The 25,245-nt window shown below is 32.9% G+C and overlaps 1 protein-coding gene across 1 annotated transcript in view; it reads left to right on the top strand.

Annotated features, from left to right (window-relative positions):
* The first annotated feature begins 16,558 nt into the window (after window positions 1-16,558).
* LOC127882158 (intersectin-1-like) overlaps window positions 16,559-25,245 on the top strand; it is a 66,418-nt gene continuing 57,731 nt past the window's right edge. Inside the window, exon 1 of the mRNA XM_052430633.1 lies at window positions 16,559-16,674. The gene's annotated coding sequence lies outside the window, so the exon portion shown is untranslated. The remainder of the gene's footprint in view (window positions 16,675-25,245) is intronic.

The following is a 25,245-nucleotide window of genomic DNA, read 5'->3' on the forward strand; positions in this document are numbered from 1 at the left end:
AACACGTGATGTGATACACGAACAATAACATGTGATGTGATACACAAACAACAGCATGTGATGTGATACACAAACAACAACACATGATGTGATACACAAACAACAACACGTGATGTGATACACAAACAACAACACATGATGTGATACACAAACAACAACACGTGATGTGATACACAAACAACAACACATGATGTGATACACAAACAACAATACGTGATGTGATACACAAACAACAACATGTGATGTGATACACAAACAACAGCACATGATGTGATACACAAACAACAACACGTGATGTGATACACAAACAACAACACATGATGTGATACACAAACAACAACACGTGATGTCATACACAAACAACAACACGTGATGTCATACACAAACAACAACACGTGATGTGATACACAAACAACAACACGTGATGTGATACACAAACAACAACATGTGATGTGATACACAAACAACAACATGTGATGTGATACACAAACAACAACACGTGATGTGATACACAAACAACACCATGTGATGTGATACACAAACAACAACACGTGATGTGATACACAAACAACAACACGTGATGTGATACACAAACAACAACATGTGATGTGATATACAAACAACAACACGTGATGTGATACACAAACAACAACACGTGATGTGATACACAAACAACAACACGTGATGTGATACACAAACAACAACACGTGATGTGATACACAAACAACAGCACATGATGTGATACACAAACAACAACACGTGATGTGATACACAAACAACAACACGTGATGTGATACACAAACAACAGCACGTGATGTGATACACAAACAACAACACGTGATGTGATACACAAACAACAACACGTGATGTGATACACAAACAACAACACATGATGTGATACACAAACAACAGCACGTGATGTGATACACAAACAACAACACGTGATGTGATACACAAACAACAACACGTGATGTGATACACAAACAACAACACGTGATGTGATACACAAACAACAACACATGATGTGATACACAAACAACAACACGTGATGTGATACACAAACAACAGCACGTGATGTGATACACAAACAAACTGAATTTATTACATTTTACCGGACTGTGCACCTACCAGATGTTACATAGCTGTACATAGAAAAGATGCAAACGCTTACGCATGAAAATATAAAAAGAACAAAAAAAGACTGTTTCTGTTTTATTTGATTTTGGTTCAAATTACTTGGTGATGTGATAGAAAATAAATGTTACGTTTTTGCAAGTCTGTAGCCATAAACTTGGTCCAAATAGCTATAGAAACTATTGTACATACCACGATTTATTTGGTACAAGAATTTAAATAAAATAAGAGCATAATTTAGTTTGCTACAGTCCCAGGTGTTTATGAGGTTTACTTACCTTAAATGATTTTGGTTTATTAGTTTGCTTTTAGCCAAGACATAATGTTTTCAGTCAGTTTTACTCTATACCCACTATTGTCATAGATTTATAAAGTAATAAATTATAGTTATTTGTGTTTTCCATTTTGTTTAAAATCATTGGAAACTTTGTTTAATTGCACTGTATAAATATTTGTAGTGGCAGTAAATTTTTAGTGCAAGTTGGTTTGCTCAGCTGTTCTTATAGTTTATGATGGTCCAGGTTTCTCATATCCTCATTTTTTATGTGTGTGTTTGTTTTTTAAAGACAAAAACAACCTTAGGGGTGTTTTGTAACATACATCTCGCATTAACAACCTCCAGATAATTGTATGACATTCTTTACAACAAAATGGAGTGTTATTCTATACCCACTATTAAATTGCATGTGAATTGAATAGCCACCAGTTATCACATTTTTGTATTTAACAATAAACTCAGGAAGTCTTGTAAAATGTCATGGGATATTCTTAGTTTAATGTAAGTATCATTCTTGCCTCTGTATTAGAAAGCTGAATATAAAATTAATTACAATATTTAATATTAATGGAGTATTCTTTTAAACTGTGTTCTTTTTAATAATTCATTGACCAATTCACTCAGGAGACAAATAATCAATCAAGCGATTGGACTGGCATAATATCCATTCAAATGCAATATATTCGGGTATCGATTTTGTTCTATGGTTTACCCTTTCTGTAGTACAGGGAAAATAATAATGTTTAAATTACACCCACTGCAAAGTTTTAAACTGTTTCAGGCAGTGGTTGTTTGTTCAAGTGTTTGTTTGTAAATAGGAGCAGCACCTAAATTTGCTAAGTTATAAACAGATTTGTGTGAAATATAGTGTGGAAGTCTCATGGAAACAGGAAAATTATCAACAATTTCTATGATTGATTGATTTTAGTGTTTATAATATTATCAATAATTTCTATGATTGATTAATTTTTCTGTTAAAAATCAAGATCTGGATCAATTATATTTTGAAATGCTTTACTGTAGAAGGATTTCACATATTACTATAAAACTTGTTTAACCCTTTCCCACTCAGAAGTAAAACTGGTTATGTGCAAACAGCATAAAACCAGAACAGCCTGCGAGTAACTCGCAGTCTGTTCAGGTTTTATGCTGTTTGTTGCTTATCAGTATCTAAGGGTTGGACGTAAAGCCTTTAAAAACTTGAATATATTAAGATAGGACTTAAATTTAATTTGATTTTGTAAGGCTTCAAATGTGTCAAAGTGAGTTTCTGTGCAGTAAAGTGTTCAGTAGCATATATGAGCAGTCTTCCCTGTTAAAAGACCACCTATTATCCCAGATTTGTCATCAATGACCTGTTCTCGGTATTTAATTGTTCTTGATTTAAGATCAATAAATCTCTTGAAAGGTCTGATTTTTTAATCTAACAATTTAAGGCATTTAATGAGACACTTCAAATAATATCCCAATCTGTGAACAAGTCCGTTTAAGTAAGGTTGCAATATATATCATTAAGTCACAATTTCCTTGTTGTTTCAGTAGGGCATCGGATTATGGTAATAAAGATGATGTTTCCTTTTACGTATTTTTTCTGTCAAATAGTTTTGAGTTAACCCACCAACAATGGCAATATCGTTTTAGTATCAACATCCTTTTCCATTCCCAAACTATTTTTTCTGGAATTACTGTCTTAAACTCCCAATCAAAGGTTTACAATAGTAAGTGAAATAATTAATTTACACATTAAGTTCATTTCCCTTATCCAGCTCTATAAGTTGATTCTTACTGGTAGTTAATATAATATTGGCAACAGATTTAAAACCAATGTTATATTGTCATAACAACTCATTGTTCTCAATCAAAAGTGACCTGGCCCCATTCCTAAAAAGGAAAAAAACAATGTGAAGGTTAGGAAACATAATAAACCACTTCTGAGATAACTGTAACCCACTCTTTGGAAAGTTATCAATAGGTAGTTATACACTCTATTGAGACTGTCCACACATTAAGCACTTTTCTCTTAACTGTTACAAATCAATATGGGTGGATTATTGTCAAGGTAACTTTTCATGCTGTTGTGTTTTGTATTGTGTTCTATAACCTGGTACTTTTGTGGGCTAAAATTGATCTTGGATGATATAAGATTCAGATGTTGTTATATTTTAGCAACCATTGCCAGTTGTTCAAATGAAATATTCAACTGTCCATTTCATTGGTCAATATGTTGTTGCTGTTAGTTATTAGTTTTTTTCTGTGACAGTTTTGCAGTTGTTAATAAATCTCTTTTTTTTCATTTTTTAACAACTCTTTGTTATAATAGGGTAACTCTGTTTCATATAAGTTGTCCATGAAATGTAAAAGCCTAACATTATTTTAAGTTTAATTGTTTCTTTGTCATGCACATGTACATGAAAGTTGAACATCTTATAATTAAATCTAAGTAATGAAATTTTATTTATATAATAATTAGAAAACTGTGTTACAAGTAAAATGGATTATGGTGTACATGTATATAAATTGAAAATAATGTTAATGTCAGCTTAATACATTAAGATTTTACTATTTATCTTTCACAATGGACACCAAAGACTTATTCTACCTAAACTCAAAAAGCGTGTTTTCTTTATTAGCCTTTGCAAGCCTTCAACTAACCATAAACATATAAATAATATAAACATAAGCCACAAGCCTTTGACTCACTTGCTTGACTAAGTAGATTTAAACATAAGCCTAGTCTTTGCCACACTTGCTTAACTAAGTAGGTTTAAACATGAGCATCAAGCCTTTGACACACTTTCTTAACTAAGTAGATTTAACCATAAGCCTCAAGCCTTTGACACACGCGCTTAACTAAGTAGATTTAACCATAAGCCTCAAGCCTTTGACACACTTGCTTAACTAAGTAGATTTAAACATCAGCCTCAAACCTTTGACACACTTGCTTAACTAAGTCGATTTAACCATAAGCCTCAAACCTTTGACACATTTGCTTAACTAAGAAGATTTAACAATAAGCCTCAAGACTTTGACACACTTGCTTAACTAAGTAGATTCAAACATGAGCCTCAAACCTTTGACACACTTGCTTAATTAAGTAGATTTAACCATAAACCTCAAACCTTTGACACCCTTGCTTAACTAAGTAGATTTAACCATAAGCCTCAAGCCTTTGACACACTTACTTAACTAAGTAGATTTAAAAAATGAGCCTCAAACCTATGACACACTTGCTTAACTAAGTAGATTTAACCATAAGCCTCAAGCCTTTGACACACTTGCTTAACTAAGTAGGTTTGACCACAAGCCTGAAGCCTTTGACACACTTGCTTAGCTAAGTAGGTTTAAACATGAGCCTCAAGTCTTTGACACATTTGCTTAACTAAGTAGGTTTAAACATGAGCATCAAGCCTTTGACACACTTGCTTAACTAAGTAGGTTTTAACATCTCAAGCCTTTGACACATGCTTTACTAAGTTGGCTGAAACATGAGCCTGAAGTCTTGGACACACTTGCTTAACTAAGTATGTTTAAAAATGAGTCTTAAGTCCTCCACACAGATGCTTAACTAAGTATGTCTAAAAATTAGCCTTAAGTCCTCCACACAGATGCTTAACTAAGTAGGTTGTAACATGAGCCTCAAACCTTTGACATACTTTGTGAACTAAAACAGTTTAAAAGTAAAATTAACCAAACAAAACAAGGAATGCAAATGTGAGAAGTTTTGTATAGAGGTGTTTGCTTCAGCAAGATTTATGGGGTTAAAATGGTCACACAATTAAATAAACATAAATGGCCAGCCACAGGCCACAATACCTGACACCATGTTTCATTTTATTTATATTTCGTTTCCTAAAGGGCAAAGTGTTTGGGTTTGGTGATTTTTATGCAGAAAGAAGTGCATCAAATGTGCTTTAATATTTACATAATTTATTTTTAAGAGGCAGTATCACTTTGTGACATGGTGACCATTTTAAACTCTGTTTGTGTTATAACTTTACCTAATCATTAAATTTTAATTAACATTTTTTAGGTTCTTTTATATAGGATTAATTGAAACCACAGTTTACCTATGATAATTGACTCTTACACGCTAAATTGTTGTACAAATGGATCAGATGACAGCAGTGCATTGTTGTAAACCAATAATTGAAGCTACTGTTACAGCTCTGAACATTTATTGACCATTGGATGATAGGGTTTGCAATAAAGATTATTTTACACTAGATCAATATGTATTGATGTAAACAATAATTATTTGAAATGAGATGAGCTAGTAAAACATTGCTGGTACAAATAATTATGATTGTACCATGTTTATTATCCCCCGCCATAGGCGGAGGGATATTGTTTTGGCGTTGTCCATCCGTCCGTCTTTCTGTCCGTCCATCCGTCCGTCCGGCACTTTTGTGTCCGGAGCCATATCTTGGAAGTGCTTTGGCGGATTTCATTGAAACTTGGTATGAGTATATATATGGATAAGGGGATGATGCACACCAAATGGCATTGTACACCATCAGATAATAATAGAGTTATGGCCCTTTGTACTTTGAAAAAATGCTTTTTTTTGTGTGTCCGGAGCCATTTCTTGGAAGTGCTTTGGCGGATTTCATTGAAACTTGGTATGAGTATATAATTATATGGATAAGAGTATGATGCACGCCAAATGGCATTGTACACCATCGGATAATTACAGAGGTATGGCCCTTTGTACTTTGAAAAAATGCTTTTTTTGTGTGTCCGGAGCCATATCTTGGAAGTGCTTTGACGGATTTCATTGAAACTTTGTATGAGTATATATATGGATAAGAGGATGATGCACGTTGGCTTTGTCTATCCGTCCAGAAAACTTTGTGTCAAGAAGTATAATGGTGGGGGATATCAATTCAACGAATTTGCTTGTTATTACTGCATTGCATGTTGTCAAGCTAGTCGGTCTTACAGATTATTATATTTTGATGTCTTATATTCAATCAGTATTTAGATTTTTATACTTTTGGAGTTTCTGTATTGTGTTTTGAGCCGTCAAGTACTGGTTCTACTCATATTTGAACTCGTTTCTACATAAGCCTATAGCCTTAAGCAGCAGCATGCTTCAAGGATTGATTATCACTTAAGATGGTGCTTCTTATTTTCTTATAAATATTTTGTTATTGTAATATATGTAATATATGTAAGGAATAATCTTTATTTCCTTATCTTAGTTGTCCTTTGTACTGTACGTCCTTTCAAAAAAGGGGAAACAACTCCAATGTACAGTGGGCGGCTTTCAGGAGAACTATGTTTGCTCACTTAAACTCAAACGTTTTAAATGGGACCCGCATGAAACTTTAAGTTATAATGAAGAACTTCAAAATTATGTCCCTTGAACTATCTGCTATTCGCCAAATTAATGTTGTCCACTCTCCAACTCAAATAGTTTTAGTCTTGAAGTAAATAATTGAGACATACAAAAGAACATTAGTTTTTAGAAACAAAACTGAACATTATTGATTTTGATGCAAAGGTTCAACTATATATAATATATGAAAAATGACCCCTCCCCCCCCCTGATTTGTGTATACTTGATATCTTTTGGTATGATTGTCTGACATAAATTTGCATTGCCATGCACAAAAATGCGATGGGGAGCCAGTGTTTTCATTCGCTACTGTGGCAATCTCTAGTATTTGGGTTGTTTGGATTCAATGTATGCTGTCTTTTACAGATTGCAAATGGGCTAAATATCGGTACTCATAACATTTCAAGAAAATTATATGATATTAACACAAGATAAGTATTGATGCAAAGCATCAAAGGGCGTCGGGAATTTCAGTGTAAAAGGCACTCAATGAAGTTACATGGAACGATGTTTTTTCTACTGTAAATATTAATATATTGGCCGATTATTTTAAAATTTTTAACTCCCAAAAAAACATCATCTATGATTTTGTGTTGTAACTCCCAAATATTTCATATTTCATTATATTTACATTGGTTTCCATTTTTTACTGGTATCCGTGTGCAATTTTCATTAATGGAACAGAACTGTGTAGGTTTTAAAAAATCTGCTTCATCTTGTAAGCGTAATTTCATATTTTTCTCAACTTCAAGGGGAGATGATTCTGAACTTATTCTTACGTTGCTCATTTACGATAGGGGTTGCGTACTCATTGAAATGTCTACATAAAATAAAGCTTTATTATATTTATTAACCTGACTGAAAAAATTGTCAGCCGCCGAACTGTTCTGTTCGTGCCGGAACCCGGGATTGAACCGGGAGCCTTTAGATGACTGTTGCGTAAACAAGTTCAGTCTTACGCTCTCCCAACTGAGCTATTCCGGCTGACATTCACCTATGTACTGCTACCCAGCCAGCAAACCTATATCGGGCCGCTGTCGGCTTGATATAGTTTTTATATCGGGCCAATATCGTAAACAATGTTGGGCCGAAATCGGCTTACCCATCGGCATTTGATCAGCCCGATATCGGCAAAATTGTTTATCGGCCCATCGTCGGCCCGATATCGGCAAAATGGCTTATCGGCCTGCCGTCGGCCCGTCTTCGGTTTTATGTAACACCCTCAATAATACCACAAATACAGCACTTTGCCAAGTATATTACAAACAACACTGATTTATCTTATAAACATTTACTTTGAAAAGGCATTATGTCATAATAACATTAAAACAACTATTTTAAGCTTCAAATAATATATGTACATGAAGATACAAAAAGCTTAAAAAATCAACACAAGATACTTGTATATTATAAGAAAAAAGGCGATATGGCCATGATTTACCAGAACACATGTTACAAGGAAATAAATAATCGGCTAATGGTGCGGCATGTTATGTAATATTATACATCTTGCATGTGACTGGCCATGAATACAACACAAATGTGAACAACATTTTCAGACAAAATGATTTTGACATGGGAAAGCATGAGAAAAAACAAATCCTACATTTATTTATATAAAACCAAAGTTATAAAGCCCTTTTAGAGAAAAATTAGAATGCTAAATTTATAACATGAATTATGTCAGAAAAACATGTAAATTTAATTCTTAACTAAAGTAGCGCTAATTGTATGTAGAAGTCATATTTTCAGTTAAAAACTTAAATGAATACAAAAAAGAGTAAATGTTCAAAAATGTTAATTAAATCTAACTTATTTAATCACAGGTTGTTTTTAGATTCTGAAGACGTTCCATAGGAGACAACCAAAATAAAAAAATAAAAAAAAATACTTCAATATTCCTTTGTTCAGCACATGTTTTGCATTATTCATTACATTAGGGTAAGACTAAGGACCCCAAAAGGCATACAGGGTGCTGCTAAAAAGGAGCAGGCTGAACATTTTGACAAGACATACATGATCTTAAAATTCAAGGGTTGATCACTATTCAAATGCATGTAATTTAGGGTTTTAAGCACATGCATCTGCTTCATTTGTAATTGAATATTTGCCAAAAGGAATTAAATTTTGGAAGATATTTAACAATTCTTCGTTGACCCGCCAAGAGGGGCAGGAAGGGGACTATAAAGGATCAGGGTGCATCACCCTCCTCTCTAGATCTTTCCCTTTAAAATGAAATCTATAGACATTTGGATTTTAGTACATACTTTAACAAATCAAAGTACTGGCAGTACTGGTGTGACGATGCTTTTGAAGAGGATGGATATAAAACATCAATTTAAGTTTATCTATATCACCACAATTGTGTATGTTGATACGAACATTTGGGTACGATAAAAAATTTGGGTACGAAAATTTTGGGTACGAAAAAAAGTTTAGGGGTACAGGGAAGTAGTACCCGTGGGTAACTTGACCCATTGAGCGAAACTGGGAGGCGGGTCACATTCTTGTTCATTAAGTATGGCAATACCTTCATGATGATTCTCGAAAGTAGGTATGAGCACATAGCCGGACCATGTGAGCTCAATCGTATGAGCACTTGACTATCCGAGTTCGCCCACGAACATATGGATAAGTTAACTAATAGCGAAATGACCTTATACATGTATATGCTGAAATCTAACAATCGAACGAAATATCAAACATGGTATGTACACTTAGGTGGTTGTGTAATTTTGGTTAGAATATCGTATTCAATATGTAAATTTTAAATGATTGTGCCCGCACTTGAGTTTGTTGCCTTGTTTGAGTCTATATGCGCCTAGGCTGCACCCAGTGTGTGTATTTGTGTTTTCCAAGGTATTGAGTTACCTCCGCGCTGAGGCTGCATAATGTTGGGACCCGGAGTGTGTCCAGCACTCCTACCTAATAAGATTAGATTGACGACAGTTGGGACGAATTATGAATGATAGCTGCAATTTCCAGCTATTTGTTTTGTACTGAAATACTTTTTACTTTTACTTTTAATGTTTTATAAAAACACACAAAATATAACAATGCGCCGGGAGCGGTAATCGAACCGGTGTCGTAAAGGTGACAAAGCGAATGTCCTTACCACTGCGCTAGCGGAACGGACAATTACACACATAAATGTTGTTTTATCTATATATATCATAGCAGTGCAGCGTTTACAATTTGCAGGTTCAAAATCGTTCGCATTCTTTAGTTTTGTGATCACGTAAAAAGTTAATTTTACATGTTTTTATTCGCAATATATTTACTAAATCGAGAACAAATATCAAACAAAATAGAGAAAATATATAGTTGTTTCATTGATCCATAAAAATAAAATGGATGTAAAATTACTAATTTGAAATTAACGTTCTGATACACTTATTGAATCTGTTTCCCCAGGATATGCTGTTCTATTAATATTTACCTTTATCAACACGAACAACAACTCTGCTAGGAGAATGTTATCAATGAAAATCAACGAGCAATCTCCTACGCAGTGGCGAATGCCAAGGAAAGTAACTGAAAAATCGAGTTATCTCAATCGGACTGGCTCGGTCTTTTACATAGGTCGCCATTGTGAAGAAATTTTTTACTGGTTATCAAACCTTGGACGCTGCTGTTCCAGCATCGTCAAAAACAAAACGAAAAATTAATCCAACAAATATAGTATTTACATATTTTGCATTATTCATTAATTGTAATTTATCAACATTTGGTATTTATATACACTAACAATAAACACAAATAGAATAAACACAACAATTATAGTAATCAATTTTCTTTTTTTCAGTACATATATTGCATTATTCATAAAATGTTAGTATTGACATTTGTCATGTATATACATTTCCATTAATTTACATATTATTTAAATGCATATTAAACAGTTGTATCATTTTTGTGTAGTTTTTACATTTGCATATGTGAAATTTAAAGTGTGCCCTCTTAGCAATTAAACCTTTATTTACCAAATTTAGCCAACGACTGCATGTTGAAACATTTGCTTTAAGAAATTTATATTTGGCTGCATCATTTTCTTCATTAAAACCCATTATCATAAAAATTTAAATAGCAAAAGTTACAAGATTGTATAATATATATCTTTGCAGATTTGGCTAAAGAAAGGAAAGCCTTGAAGGGCATTGTTCACAGATTGTCAAAATGACACTATATGGCGTAGACTGATGATGGAAATACAGTTTAGTTTATGAATAGTGATCATTTGAAATTGATTTATAAATTATAAAGTGTTACACACTCGAAACGATTGAATATATTGGAATAGCTTGTTTATGTTAATTCCGTTAAATTTGTAGAGTAGCTAGTTTCGGATAATTCCTTTAAATAATGTGTAACAACATGTAGATCACTTATATAAATAAAGTATAAAAAGCAGACATCGTATAACAGTCTGGATTGCCGAGTGGTAACAGCAATAATTGTGTAATCCATGTAATGACGTACAATGGTTCGAGCCTTGATAACGGCAAACGTTTTTCTATGTATTTCTCGTTTAAATTCTATTCATGTTATTATATTAACTTAACGCCTTAATATTCAAGAATATGTATATAATTAAACAAAGGCAGTCTACTTTTCAGGATGACACAATTAAAGTCATAATTTAAAGTTCATAAGGTAAGATTAAAATTGTAAATCTTATTAGTTGTAACTATTAACACAATAAACAGTCACATAGAAAGTTTACTAATCCTTATAATCTTTTTCGGCCATGTCTGTTAAATTAATTAATTGTCAGCGTCGATAGCTTGGTGCTCCCACCCTCATGGCAGTCGCTGGCATTTCAAAGCCATTCTTTTAAAAAAAAACACGCCATTTCACTGTTTTTTGTTTGTGTTCAGAAAGACTTTCTCGAAGGCTTCTGAAAAAGTACATGTTTATGTTTTTTATATGATCATTTAAATACATTTGCTTAAATATCCTAAGATTTTTAATTTATTAATTTGATTAAAACATGATATTGGCTTACTTTCTCATGGAAAAGTATTATTGTTAACTTTTCAAATATACATTGCTATTTAATGTTGATGTTTTTTTCTCAAATATTAAGGCAGTTAAATTCATATAGTCACCAGAATACATGTTTTTTAAATTATCAGCATAAAGTATTACACTACTGCTGACGACTAGTACTTTAGGCTGTTATAAAAGAGTATTTTTTTTACATAATACAAATAGCATGTTAACAACCAAATGAAAAAACTTCAGGAATAGTATGTACCTGAAACTATCATGTGTGGTCTGTCAGAAAACAACCCTGCAGATTCCCCTCTGGAAATGTGGGTTGGCTGTTGAGGGTTGGGTCTTGGCAACAATAGTGTTGAATCTTTCATGAAACAACGAAACAAAAATATTCTTAATATGTACAAATACATTTAAATTGTATACACATACAATTTTAGTGAGTGTACAAGTAACAAAAACAACAAAGTATGTACGCGCGGTAAAAAGTACCTCAATGTACTTATACTTAATATAATGCATAATCCAATTGATTACTGTACCATCACGTTATTTACGCTCAAATCTATGTGTGAATACAATCATAAAGTTAATTATATATTACAATCAACAAATACTAACTTGAACTTGAATGAAGATCTCCGAAACAAAACGCAAGACACAATGACTCATTTAACTTGGCCGCCAGAAAATCGCCTTAACCGAATGAAATTATCGTTTTTGAACGAAAACATTTATGGCCGACAACAGCAACGGCCCGTTATCGGCAAAATTAAGCACAAGTTGCATTTTTATTCTTGACCATATTTATGTTTTGTGGTACGAATATTTATATAATGTAGTATTTTATTAAACGTGTTGCATATAAAATGACTTTTTTGTTAATTACATACAGCAGGCGGCGAAACGGATTAACATCAGATAGACATCGGGCCGATTTGCCGATATACCATTTTGCTACTGATATCTATCTGATAGTGGTGTCCTGGCTGGGTATTTGGTAAAGTTGTGTATAGCGATTTTTATTATATGTCTATTAATAAACTAATACATTGTACTTTTCGTACCACTACACCTTCCAATAAACTTGCTTGCGCGATAGGTTGTCAAATATCGTACTACATTGATACCTCCACAAAATAAGCAAATTAGAAAAAACACAAAATAAATATATTTTGATCATGTTTTTTTTTTATACAAAACATCATTTGTTTTTATACAAAACCAGAAAATTTCACGTATTTGCCCAGTCCCTGTGATCTTTCCCCTGTGATCAGTTGTGGATCAGTTATTAATTAAAACAATTAGCTTTGCATTATTGGCAATAAATGTTGTAATAAATGTAATAGGCACAAATGCAGTACTTATTTACACTAATTTACACAAAAAAATCACCACTATGCAAGATATTCTTAAAACAAAAATATATACATTGATCAGTAAAATATCTTCTCCTCCCATAAGCGAAAAAAAAAAAGCATTACATACTAGTCGCCGCCCTTCAGGGCAACGTCAACAAGGAGCATCTACTTCATAATTAAGTCATGAATTAAAGGGGCCTAAGATTTTGGCATAGTTTGAAGTTTGTCATAAAATGCTATATATTGATAAATGTAAACATTAGATATAAAAAGCTCCAGTAAAAAATCAAGAATACAATTTTAAAAACAAAAAAAAGGTAACCCTCAGCAGGGCTCGAACCACTGACTCCTGGAGTCCTGGAGTAAAAAGTCTACCACTTAGACCACTTGGCCATCCTTCCAAATACAATGCCAGATGTTTTTTATACTTTATATAAACAATCCTTGTAGTTTCACAGAATATAAGGACAACAACAGAACTCTCCAAATTATTTATTCGTTTCGGGTTGCAACGCTTTATAATTTTCGGGTTTTTAAATCGTCAAACGATGCATAAAATGGTTATTTTAGAGGATGGTAAATGTTCAGTATTACTGTTTCCTCACAAATATCATAACTAAAACGAAAATGTGTGTATCTGAAACAACTTTTTTCAATTTTGTCAATTTACCCAAACGTGAAAAGGCCCCTTTAAATATGTAAACTAACCTCGATTTTTCATCATGTAACTTAAGAGATAACAATAAGTAATCACATGATACGCCCAAACTCTGGGACAAGTTTCAAGTCTTTTTCTTCGGAAAAACTTCAGTATAATAGACAAGGTGGAATGTAACCTCAGATAATTGTCAATTGTGCCACAGAGGTAACAACTTGAAACAAAACAATCAGTACTAACACTAGAGCCAATCATTATGGTAGATAAAAGCATAATGCATGATCAAATTGATAATCAATGCCTTGGTGCAAGATTATTGTAAATTGTGTTGAACTAAATACATTTTAAGATTCTTTTGCTTTGTGTCATCAGCTTTTAAAATATGCACAATTATAGTTACTTGTTTTGAAATTAAAAGACTAACTATATTGGTATAAATTGTTCTGTTATATTACAAATTCTCTATATACTTATTTGAACATCCTATAACATTAAATTAAAACTTCTTTGCTTCTCATGGTCCTCTTTTGGACTAAGGTACCAAGTTTATTAAGTCATGGTTTCAGGTCTTTCCATGTTGGCCACAGTGCTGTTTTGCTGTATGGCTAAATGAACACATCTATTAACTTTTCTTACAATGTATGTTTCTCATAATCTTTATAATACACTTAGTAAGTTATTTTATATTTAAAGTGTCCAATATCTCTTTTTATTGCCGAAGCTTGAAAAACATTCATTTCATGTCTGACAATGATGATATAAAGGAAATAAATCAGTGGGAACTGTTGTATGGTATTATGGAAGTTTCAAAAGGTATAAATAAGCAAACCCTATTTGCAATCAAAGTAACTCGCAGTCTGTTAAGTTTTTGTTTGTTGCTTATCAGTAGCTAAGGTTTGGAAATGAAGCCTTTAAAACTTGAATCTACATGTAGTAAGAAAGGTCTTTAATTAAATATATCTTTCTAAGGGACTACAAACACGTCAAGTGGTAAAAGGTTAAATATGTGTCTAAGTGGTAAAGGGTTAAATGCACATCTAAGTGGTAAAGGGTTAAATACTTATCTAAGTGGTAAAGGGTTAAATACATAACTAAGTGGTGAAGGGTTAAATACATATCTAAGTGATGAAGGGTTAAATACATATCTAAGTGGTGAAGGGTTAAATACATATATAAGTGGTGAAGGGTTAAATACATATCTAAGTGATGAAGGGTTAAATACATATCTAAGTGATGAAGGGTTAAAAACATATCTAAGTGGTGAAGGGTTAAATACATATCTAAGTGATGAAGGGTTAAAAACATATCTAAGTGGTGAAGGGTTAAATACATATCTAAGTGATGAAGGGTTAAAAACATATCTAAGTGATGAAGGGTTAAAAACATATCTAAGTGGTGAAGGGTTAAATACATATCTAAGTGATGAAGGGTTAAAAACATATCTAAGTGGTGAAGGGTTAAATACATATCTAAGTGATGAAGGGTTAAAAACATATCTAAGTGGTGAAGGGTTAAATACATATCTAAGTGATGAAGGGTTAAAAACATATCTAAGTGGTAAAGGGTTGAATATGTATCTTAGTCTTCAAGGGTCTAATGGCACCTATTTTAGCTCCTATATAGCTCATTTGAATCAACCTTAATAAAGGCCTAATATGGTTAGAAAACATCCACTATGGGTCAGATCTTGCACATGTAGAACTCATTAGTTGATATAGAACTGGTGTAGTCATGTTTGGGTGAAATGGCTGTCCAGGTAGTGCACAATTGTTGATATATAAGCCACTGTAATTCAAACATTCATCCGAACTTTCATGGGACAAATAGTTCAATAGGTCGGAGTAGTGGGACACACTCCGGTTCCTCACATAATGCAGCCTCTGCAAGCGCGGAAGGGCCTCATAAAGTTTGAAATACACCCACATGTTCGCATAGATATAGGATCTGGCATGAGTTGTCATATCATACCATATTTTATTAAACGAGTTCAGGAATTTTGTTAGTAAGCAGGCCTTTGGCAAGCTTACTAACGAATTTCCTGGACGAGTTTAATGAAATATGGTATGAAATGACAACCAGTGTCAGATCTTTTTTATCACATGCTTTTAAATGAGCAAATTAAATAAATATTTACGCAAACATAATGATAAATCCCAAATGTCGTTTATATTTCGTGACGTTATTTGACGTTTCAACATCATTTCAGCAAAATAACAAAATGTGATTGGTCAAGTGGACGAAAATAAGCCAATGAAAACTCTTAAAAAGTATATTACACATGTGTAAGATAAAAATATACATAATGGCTATGTGACATTGGAAACAGGGTATGGCATGTGATAAAATGTGTAAGCATCTATTATAAACTTTAAACAAAGCCTCAATAGTTCTCAAACAAAGCATATGTAGTACAACTAGTGTAAAAGCCTTGCCAAGTCACAAGGGCTGATTTATCTTGTCTAGCATCAGGTATTTAAATCAATTAACATGGGCTCAGTCATTGTTTGTTGAAGACTTCAGCTTGTCACATGGTGGTGATGTGAATGACCCTTATCATTATCCTATATAATACACGCTGATAATAAATAAGAGAGCAAAGAATAGGTTAAATCCCATGCTTTAGTCACAATTTCAGATTAATGATTCATTTTATATGGGTACTTGTTAGTGAATCATAACTTTTTTGGCAGAGTTTGGATATAAGTCGCAGAGTTGCAACTCCAAATACGGTGTTGATTACATTAAATGTCATACATGTAGCAGACAGTGAACCTATAGAGATATGATTGTACTTATAAACTTTGAGACAATAAGATTTATTTTAGTGGCTTTTATTTTAAGAGCTTCGTATCAGTTGCTTTGTGGGGGATTACAATTTGTATTAGAGATTATATATTGAATAAAATATGTAAGTATTGTTTGTGTACAGCAAAAATATTGGAGAATATATTTTCAATATAATATTGATGTATTGTGTTCTTTAAATAACCTCCCCATGTTTAAAAAGATTTTTTGTGTTTGGTAAGAAAACATTTTGCTTTTATTTCTGATAGACGGCTGTTATACTACATTATAGAAACAAAAGTGAAATATCAATATATTTTTCACAGCATCAGTTTCAGATTTTAACTGAATTTCTATATAGCATGAACAGAGAGCTGTTGTATGACACTGCCACAATTGGACAAAATGTAATTATGAAGAAATAGCACCTCATGGTATAAACAGTGGTTCTACTATCTTATTGAACAAAACAGCCTATGTAAGCAATGTAATACAATACTGTAAGCCTCTTGCTAGGAAAACAGGGTTTAATGCATGCCTTCCCAGGTTTGTCCACGATAAGGCTCAAACACGGGCAAATCTGCAACAACACTACTTACTTTCATGGAACCCCAATTTCCAAATGCAAGGATCATTGTGTTTATTTTCTTGATGTCATAATTTAATTTATATGATGATTATGAAAATTTTCAACCATTGACTTTTGTTTATTGTAAGAAAAGGGAAAGAAATAACGAGCACTCTTGATATGATTAATACAATACAAATTATGTTAAGCCTTAAATAAGACAGGTCTGTTTATTGACATGCTTAATAACCTGAATCACTTGGCAAATTATTAGGTTGTCTAAGCCATGCTAAATAAACTGACATCTATAAATAACAATATATACCTTACATTAATTCCCAATTAGTCTGCTATGATAACTACAAATGTTTTCAAAAGAACACCCAAATAAATTTGTTTCCCAAATGAGGCATTTTTAAGATCGGATTGTTTGTATCATGCATTGAATGCTTATTTTGCACTGTCATTAAGTTACAGAAACAGGTAGAAAATATCAACAAAATAATTGAGTGACAAACGTAACACCTTGTATGTCTCTATAATAAGTTAACTCTTTTGTGCTGAGTAATGCAAAATAATGTCGACAAAATTTGGACAAAAAAACAACATTGTTTTATAATGTCCACAACTGTAATGTTTATTTAAGTACAACAATAACTTCAGTACAATAAGGAAATGTCTTGTATATGATCCACATCATTGTATTGAATACATTAATATTGATGTTATCATGCATAATTTCAAAATATTTATTCAAGTTTTGTTACACAAATAATAGGAGGATATGTCTTTGCATATAATATTATTTGCAAAATCACCATGACACGACCTGTTTCATGACAAAATAAGATTTGGTCTGTCATTTTTATTTGATTGGCACCTATTTGACCTTTTCATAAAATTGAAAGATGTTTTTATTTGCTATTGTTTCTTCCCAGTGTTGTAATTTTAGTTTATGATTTCAATTTAGACTGCTCTGTTTGATGCCATGGGGGCATGGTGGACATGTGTTATCAGAACAGGATACCATGTGGTCATCATTTCATAATAAAGACTAGTCTGGTTTGTTGCTCAGCAAAGTCTGCTTGTCAAATATTTCAACAGTTGCAATAATAAATATCAATTAAATGTTAGGTCCTATCAGTGTCTTTCCACACATCCAAATATGGGAGGGTGGACAGATTTGTATAAAAAGCCAGGTGCAGTGAGAAGCTGGGAGAGAGTAGAATTGAACATAGAGATGTAAAGAGACAAGTAGTAAGAGAGTTGGTGGCAGTTAGAGAGAGAATGGATTTTACCTAGATTGTGAAGACAGTTAACAAATAAACATTATCGGTGTATATATTTATTCTCGTAGTGTGTAAATAAAATGTAGAGTACATATACTGTGTGGTGAAGTTATGAACTTACCCCCCTAGAAAAGTGTTACCGTTTTCGAGGGGGGGGGGTCATAATTTCACAACACAGTATATACACTTTACATTTTATTTGCACACTATGATAATAAATATATACACCAATGAATAAGTCTCTCATACTACTTGTCTCTTAACATCTCAACGTCCCATTCCACTCTCTCCAGCCTCTCTCTCAACCTGGCTTTTCATACAATTCTGCCCACCCTCCCATATTTGGATGTGTGGACAGACACAGATAGGACCTAACATTTAATTGGTATTTATTATTGCAAGTGTTGATATTTTTGACAAGCAGACTCTGCGAGCACCAGAACAGACCAGTGTTGCTAATCTTTATTACAAAATGATGACCAACTGGTATCCTGTTCTGATAACAAATGCCCACCATGCCACATGGCATCAAACATAGCAGTCTAAATTGAAATCATATACTAAAATTACAACACCAGCATTGTTTTGCCATTCTCCCTCTGTCTTTGATTCAAGTTGGGCAGTTGTCCTGAGTAACTGGCAGAAGTCTGTGCACTTATAGTACTGGAAAACAATATTAGTTAATCCGCTAATTACTCAGGTAAACCAGTTAACCCACTTAGTACTGGTAAACCAGTTAACCCACTTAGTGTTGGTAAACCAGTTAACCCACTTAAGAAATGAATAGCATTTTTTCTGCATTTCATCTGTGTATGAACTGTTGGGAAAATTACTCCTATATAATTTGCATAAACACCGATGACATTTATGCATAAATTAGGAGTATTTTTCCCGACAGTTCAAACACTGATGAAATGCAGAAAAATACAATTCAATTCTTATAATTACAACATAAAATGATCTTAAAGCTGGAATTCTATTGTGGTAAGGGTCATAAAAGTTCTTTTTAATTTAGCGTATGAATCTATTTTCAGTTTCGGTTTTATTTCCATCAAACGGGTATATCGCTGAAGTTTGCGCAAAAAGTATAATTTCGTTATTGACCAATAAATAAAAAAACACCATTAAGTTTTGTTCAAAACGTAACGTCATTTTGCTTGTTTAAATTATGACCAGAAAGAAGCGCTATTAATATTCATATTTAAATTTGCATACAAAGTGGGTTAATTGGAAAATGAAATCTGGTCCAAGAACAAATTATCCAAACAGAATGCAGATGATTCATATGAATGTGACAGAAGTTGTTATTATTTATTATTGGTACACAAGTTTACCTACTTAGTACTGGTAAACCAGTTAACCCTCTTAGTACTGGTAAATCAGTTAACATACTTAGTACTAGTAAACCAGTTAACATACTTAGTACTGGTTAACCAGTTAACCCACTTAGTACTGGTAAACCAGTTAACCTGCTTTGTACTGTTAAACCAGTTAACCCACTAAGTACTGGAAAACCAGTTAACCGGCTAAGTACTGGTAAACCAGTTAACCCTCTTAGTACTGGTAAACCAGTTAACCCACTTAGTACTGGTAAACCAGTTAACACACTTTGTTCTGGTAAACCAATTAAGCCACTTAGTACTGGTAAACCAGTTAACACACTTAGTACTGGTAAACCAGTTAACATACTTAGTACGGGTAAACCAGTTAACCCACTTAGTACTGGTAAACCAGTTAACCTACTTAGTACTGGTAAACCAGTTAACCCACTTAGTACTGGTAAACCAGTTAACCTGCCAAGTACTGGTAAACCAGTTAACATAATTAGTACTGGTAAACCAGTTAACCCACTTAGTACTAGAAAACCAGTTAACCCATTTAGTACTGGTACACCAGTTAACCCACTTAGTACTGGTAAACCAGTTAACCTACTAAGTACTGGTAAACCAGTTAACCCTTTAGTGCTGGTAAACCAGTTAACCTGCTTAGTACTGGTAAACCAGTTAACCCACTTAGTACTGGTAAACCAGTTAACCTGCTAAGTACTGGTCAACCAGTTAACCCACTTAGTACTGGTAAACCAGTTAACCTGCTTAGTACTGGTAAACCAGTTAACCGACTTAGTACTGGTAAACCAGTTAACTGACTTAGTACTGGTAAAAAGGTTTAATGCACTTATTACATATAAACCAGTTAACTGACTTAGTACTAGTAAACCAATTAACCCACTTAGTGCTGGTAAAGCAGTTAATGCACTTAGTACATGTAAACCAGTTAACCCACTTAGTACTGGTAAACCAATTAACCCAGGAAAAGTGTGAGTAGACTAACTAACCCCCCTGATAAGATTCAAATACTGTTAACAACTGCAAAAATATCCTAACAAACAAACAAATCATTGATAACCCCTTTTTCATCATTCTACATGTATGATGTGTTGCTGATTTGATAAGTGGTCCAGTTTGCTTACTTGTACACAGCAGCGGTAGCAAAGGCTTTGAACTGGATAAACTATCAGTCATCGTTTGGAAATCACCTACCCTGTGTATCTGATAATCTTAACCACTTAAGGACTTGAATGTAAACATTTGTACAAACATTTAAAGCTGAAAATATGCCCCTAATCTAGTAGTACTGCAATAGTATACATTTGAACACTGAGGTTTCAAAAGGTAGGTGTTGCCTTATTTTAAACATCAACTTAAACATTGCTAATCTTGGCAATATTTTGGTTGTAAGTTTGGATGGAATTGTACAATTACACCCACAAAATGCGTTGTAGTGGTCATTATACCATGATTGTGTGTTTCACGAACATTATATAAGTAAATCAATACAACAAATATATATACGTGCAGTTTATATTGTAATTCTAAATGTAAATTGTGCTATGCAACCCAGAGGATCACTCATATATAGAAAAAAAGAACGTACGTGGTTAGTAAATTATTTATAGCGACAAAGTCATTTGTATGCAAAAATATGTTATTATCAACTCTCTGTTAATGCAGTTTATTTTAGGCAAATGAAAAAGTGACTTTCTTTGGATTTTTTGGGTAGAGTTTAAAATAATAGAAATTAAATTAAGCTTAAAATATTTATTTAAAAAATGCAATAAATTGCATTAATTCATTAAGTATTCATATTATGTACAACACTTTTTTGATCGCCTTTTGTCCGTCATCAGTCGTGCGTTGTGCGGCGTCAACATTTGAATTGAAAACTCTCTAGAGGCCACATTTATTGTCCAATCTTCATGAAATTTGGTCAGAAGATTGGTCTCAATGATATTTTGGATGAGTTTGAAAATGGTTACGTTTGCTTGAAAAACATGGCTGCCAAGGGGCGGGGCATTTTTCCTTATATATGGCTTTATATGGTTATATATGGCTATAGTAAAATCTTGTTAACACTCTAGAGGCCACATTTATTGCCTGATCTTCATGAAACTTGATCAGAAGATTTATCCCAATAATATCTTGGACGAGTTCAAAAATGATGCCGGTTGGTTGAAAAACATGGCCGCCATGGGGCGGGGCATTTTTCCTAATATGGCTATAGTAAAACCTTGTTAACACTGTAGAGGCCACTTTTATTTTCCGATCTTCATGAAACTTGCTCAGAAGATTTGTCCCACTGATATCTTGGATGAGATAAAAAATGGTAACCTTTGCTTGAAAAACATGGCTGCCAAGGGGCGGGGCATTTTTCCTTATATGGCTTTATTTGGCTATAGTAAAATCTTGTTAACACTCTGGAGGCCACATTTATTGTCCGATCTTCATGAAACTTGGTCAGAAGAATTATCCCAATAATATCTTGGACGAGTTCGAAAATGATGCCGGTTGGTTGAAAATATGGCCGCCAGGGGGGGGGGCATTTTTTCCTTATATGGCTTTAGTAAAACCTTGTTAACACACTAGAGGCCACATTTATTGTCCAATATTGATGAAATATGGTCAGAAGATTTGTCTTAATAATATCTTGGATGAGTTCGAAAATGGTTACGTTTGCTTGAAGAACATGGCCGCCAAGAGGCGGGGCATTTTTCCTTATTTGGCTTTATAAGGCTATAGTAAAATCTTGTTAACACTCTAGAGGCCACATTTATAGTCCGATCTTCATTAAACTCAGTCAGAAGATTCATTCCAATAATATCTTAGAAGAGTTCAAAAATGATGCCGGTTGGTTGAAAACCATGGCCACCGCAGGGGCAGGGCTATTTTCCTTATATGGCTATAGTAAAACCTTGTTAACACTCTAGAGGTCACATTTATTTTCCGATCATCATGAAACTTGGTCAGAAGATTTTTTCCAATGATATCTTGGATGAGTTTGAAAATGGTTTTGGTTGCTTGAAAAACATGGCCACCAGCGGTAGGGCATTTTTCCTTATATGGCTATATATATGGCTATAGTAAAACCTTGTTAACAATCTAGACGCCACATTTATTGTCCAATCTTCATGAAATTTGGTCAGAAGATTGGTCTAAATGATATCTTGGATGAGTTCGAAAATAATAATGTTTGCTTGAAAAAAATGGCTTCCAAGCTGCGGGGCATTTTTCCTTATATGGCTATAGTAAAATCTTGTTAACACTCTAGAGGCCACATTTACTTCCGATCTTCGTGAAACTTGGCCAGAAGATTTGTCCTAATAATATCTTGTTATCTCAGGTGAGCGACTTTGGGCCGTTCAGGCCCGCTTGTTATGGGAAATGTGACACACAACACTTTAAAATTATAATTCTTTACATTCCTTTTCTACTATATATTCTCTTTATTGGATTATTTAAATAGACATACTGTATATTTAACATCCATTTGTTATCACAAAATAACAAGTCTGTTATTTAACAGTTATTTGTTGGACGGGAAAGCAAGTATGGTCATTAAAATAGTAAGTGAGAGGAGTTCAAGCAATAAGTATGCCTTTAAATCTGTGAAGAAACATTTTTCTTTTGATTGTACGTATGACCAATATTTTTAGGTTTAGGTGTTTAAATGGAGTTTATGACTATTTAATGGCTCTGTATAACTAGTCATGAAGACGTTTTCTTTTATTTATTTCTTATTTTATTACTTACAATTACTTGTCACACCAATGAAATTGGCAGAATAGTATTTATGGTTCAATATTATGTATTCAACAAGGAAAAAGAAAATTAAAGTTAATAAATTACCATTAAAAAAAAGTTTTTATGAGATCTGTATAATTATTTTACTATAACTTACAAAACAGAATCAGGCAAATAATATCATGTGAACTCTACGCATTAGTAATAAATGTACTATGTTTTACACATGAGTAATTATTTTAATATGTTCTATACATGAGTTATAAATGTAGCATGTAATACATATATTATGTTATACACGCTTTTAATAACTTTCTGATGTTATACACATTCGTAAAAATTATGGTTATGCACATTATAAATCTAATGTGTTATACACATTAATAATAGATTCAATAATTGCTACCCACATCAATAATAAATATAATTTGTTACACACATTTGTAATAAATATGTTTTACACATTAGTAATGAATATGTTATACAGATTAGCAATTAATATGATATTTTTCACATATAAGTAATAAATATAATATGTTATTCAGCTTATTAATACAAATAATTTGTCATACACATGAGTAATAACTATAATAATTGTTCTTCGCATTAGTTATACTATATCTAATACACGTTACTAATAAAATCATAATTTCTCTATGTCTTTTTTTCATTTTTCAAGACATTAAAAAATCAAATAGTGCCAATTTTGATTGGACATTTTAGTTTGTTTCAAAATCACAAGGATTTAAGGAGTTCAGTTGCACCTGACAGTGGCAGTCGATAAGAAAATTATGGAATTAAAACCCGAATTAACGTTAATTTCTTCTGTTTGAATGTCGTCTTTATACCTGGATTTCTTTTGGTCAATACAGGTAATTTGTCAAACAGGTTGACAGTGTAGGATATGTGGAGGTTTGCTTAAGACAAAAATGGTATATTTATCGTTTGAATTAGAAATGGCAAACATATTTTAAACATTTATTGGAGGCGTTAGATGTTTAAAATACAGGACAAAAGTTTCCATAGTCGATTTCACTAGGATTGCATGCAAAAAAGGTGATTTTGATGTTAACATATTTAGTTTAAATGAAATTAATTAGTGACAAACAAGAATGCTGGATAAAAGTTTCTATATTTGGATAGATTAGGATTATATGCCAAAAGAGGGCTAATAATAATATTAACACATAATTTAAATTAATTATTTGACAAGTATTAAACAGGCATTATAGTTTATTTATGGTAACATTTTGAAATTAGTGAACCACATTGCTCTATTATTTAGCATTCAAGGGATAAGTAAGCATAAGAGATTGTTAAGGTACAGTGAAAATACTTTCTCACATTAATCTTTTCTGTTCAAATTTATTACATTTTATTAAACTCTGAAGAAACATCTGAACCATTGCTCTATTTTGGCACAATTCTTCAAATTATCCTAAGAACAACTGGTACAAAATGTCCTGCTATACATGTATTCGAATAAGAAAAAAATAGTTATGTTTTCCAAAATGAAAAAATGCAATCATGTGTATTTCAGGTACATGCATTAGAAAAGCTCTACTGCACAATGCACAAATGTGAAAGAACATCTGACACAAACGAATTTCTTTGTCTAAAGTTGTCAATCGATATGTCAGAACACAGATTATAGGTACTGCCAAAGTCACCATGACTCGAATAAAAGTGGTATCCATCTAAAAAAATTGCATTCTAGTGGCTACAACTGGTTTAACATGACTATGTATGGGTCATGGGTA

The sequence above is a fragment of the Dreissena polymorpha genome, chromosome 5, assembly GCF_020536995.1.
Source record: "Dreissena polymorpha isolate Duluth1 chromosome 5, UMN_Dpol_1.0, whole genome shotgun sequence".
Classification (NCBI taxonomy): Eukaryota; Metazoa; Mollusca; class Bivalvia; order Myida; family Dreissenidae; genus Dreissena; species Dreissena polymorpha.